Source organism: Onychostoma macrolepis, chromosome 03 (assembly GCF_012432095.1).
Source record: "Onychostoma macrolepis isolate SWU-2019 chromosome 03, ASM1243209v1, whole genome shotgun sequence".
Classification (NCBI taxonomy): Eukaryota; Metazoa; Chordata; class Actinopteri; order Cypriniformes; family Cyprinidae; genus Onychostoma; species Onychostoma macrolepis.
Genome location: NC_081157.1, coordinates 34,214,027 through 34,216,839, shown reverse-complemented (window position 1 = coordinate 34,216,839; position 2,813 = coordinate 34,214,027). Strand labels below are relative to the sequence as shown.

General features: G+C 37.9%; 1 pseudogene; it reads right to left on the bottom strand.

Moving 5' to 3' along the window:
* Positions 1-405: 405 nt before the first annotated feature.
* Positions 406-846, bottom strand: LOC131535106 (Ig heavy chain V region 914-like; annotated as a pseudogene).
* Positions 847-2,813: the final 1,967 nt, after the last annotated feature.

Genomic DNA, 2,813 nt, shown 5'->3' with positions numbered 1-2,813 from the left:
CTGCTTGTAGGTTATCACTTTGTTCATTTTTGTGCATCTTAAGACACTGTTGTGTCCTTCATTGTCATATTCTGTCCTTATAGAGTTATTTTGCTCCTGTAAGAGTCTCTGGTATTAAAAATCTGCTTTTTAGTTTGTCACTGTAACATGTAGAACCACTACCACAAATCTACACATTAAAAGACACATGTTGTGTTAAAGGAGTCAGATATGCCTTTGTGCTGTATAATGTTTGAGCTTTTATAGTGAACTTCACTGCATACCATCACCAGCGATGGTGTATATCATCTCATTAGGCTGCATTTTATAGATTTTTTTTTATTCTCTGCTGCCACCTGTTGACTTTGAGTAACAAGACATGAAACAGCCAGTGTGGTTTTTGTTCAGCCGTACAAGACCTTTGTGTCACTGTGCTTGCTTCGCACAATAATACATGGCTGAGTCTTCTGCTGTCAGGCCTGTTAGTTTCAGATACGCCATACTCTTTGAATTATCTCTGGTGATTTCAATTCGACCTTTGAAGGATTCAGAGGTCATTGCCACTGCCGTCACTATTAACACGTCCCATCCACACAAGTGGTTTTCCAGCTTGTTGTCTGATCCAGTGCATGCTACAGCAGCCAAAGCTAAACCCGGATCCTCTACAGGACAGAGTCAGAGTTTCTCCAGGCTTTTTCACAGCTGTGCTTTCAATGGACTCCATACTTTGACATTTTATACCTGAAAAGAAGATTGAAAAGACTGATCTCATCTGGAATCTGTTCACCCTCGACCTGATAATAGACATGAGGAAAACTCACATTGTAGGCTGAATGAGAGCAACAGTAAACAGAGTGCACTCTTCATCTTGAAAGTGGTGATGTAACAGTTCAGATCCAATCAGCAGCATATAAATACTAAACAGATGTTAAGGATTGTTTTGATTTGCATTGGGAGGGTCACATGGTGCATGGTGAAATCATGACTGAAGGGCCAAACTATTAACTATTCAAAACCCTTTTATTTGTTTATTTTTTAGATTGCTGACTAAATATTATAAATATATTAAATACACTTATTTTTATTATAATGATGTTTTTGTACAGGGAGACTGTTGGTGTCTGTCACTGTGCATATTTGGCACAATAATACACAGCTGTGTCTTCAGCTCACATATTCTTTCCTTGCAGTGTTATTGTGTTACTGGACGTGTCTCTGGTGATACTGAAGTTGTTTCTCAGGGAATCCTTGTAGGCTAAGTTTCCATCATACCAGATTAAAAATAATAATAACAGAAATACAAAAGGGCATTCAGATCAGTGATTATTAACAAGCTTCATATAAATCTGCAAGAAAATTATGTTAAAAATTGATGTTCCCAAAAAAATACTTTTCTGTTTACACTTACCAGAAGCAAGCCTAAGGATTTTTTAAAAAATCATGTGATGGCCATACAAAAAAATTCTCAAAGATTCTCATGACATGTCTTTTACGAAGCATAATTTGCTAATAGGTTTGTCTAGAATACTGTTCTTTGTTCTTTAGCTCGGCATGCATACCTTTTGCTGTCCAGGAATGTCTCCAAAATTCGACCTAAAGGCCAAGAACTCTGTAGTGAAGTATCGTCGATAATGAGAACATGTCGCTAGTTTTATGGTTTTGTTTGGTTTTGTTCCACTTCTGCCTTTTCTGCAATAATGGGAGGTACTCTCTAGTCCATCGCTTCCAGAAAAGATTGCAGATGTACTGTACTTGTTTCCATCTTCTTCAGGAATAGATGTCATCCTTCTGAAAAATCACAGGGTACAAAATTGGAACTCCTTTCATCTGAAGCAAGTGATTAAGGGTTAAAGGGTTAGTTCACCCAAAAATGAAAATTCTGTCATTAATTACTCTAATTACCCTCATGTTGTTCCAAACCCGTAAGACCTCCGTTCATCTTCAGAACACAAATTAAGATATTTTTGATGCATCCCATGAGTTCTCTGACCCTCCCATAGACAGCAAGTGTCCTTACACGATCAAGGTCCAGAAACGTAGCAAGGAGATCTTTAAAATAACCCATGTGACATCAGTGAATCAACCATAATTTTACGAAGCTACGAGAATACTTCTTGTGTGCAAAATAAAAATAAAAAAAGACTTTATTCAACAATTCGTCTCCTCCGCATCACCCTGGCAGCATTTTGGAGAATATCCGCTGAACGTAAACAGCGTATGATGTTCTGTGTCTCCACGCGTGGCACAGCTGACACAGAACAGCTTACAGCATACATAACTTGACCCCTTCTACACATAAATCTTCTAAGAGCACAAAACAGGAATCTGTGTTCAGTGAATAGGCCATTTTGAGATGAACAGCTCTACTATTAAAACAAGTAAATATCACTCCATATCTTTTGATATGACCTCTCCTCCTCTTCACCTCAATGATTACTGGAATCAACGTCTCCAAGATGCTTCAAGAAACCTACCTGCAAAGCTACAGTACTGTTAAAAGTTTTAGGCACCTGTGTAAAAATGCTGTAAAAGGAGGATGCTGTCAAAAATAATGTCATAAATAGATTTTCTTTATCAATTAACTTCTATTAACTAAATTAACATGGTGTGACCATCCTTTGCGTTTAAAACAGCTTTTGCCCTAGGTGCACTTGCGCATAGACTTTGCAGGTAGATTTCTTGAAGCATCTTGAAGACGTAGCCACAGTTCTTATAGATGTAGTCTGTTCTTTTTCTTCATGTCATTCCAGACAGACTGATGATGATCAGATCAGATCTGTGTGGAGCACTGGCTGTTGTCAGACTCCTTGTGCAAACAAAAATCTCACTGGATT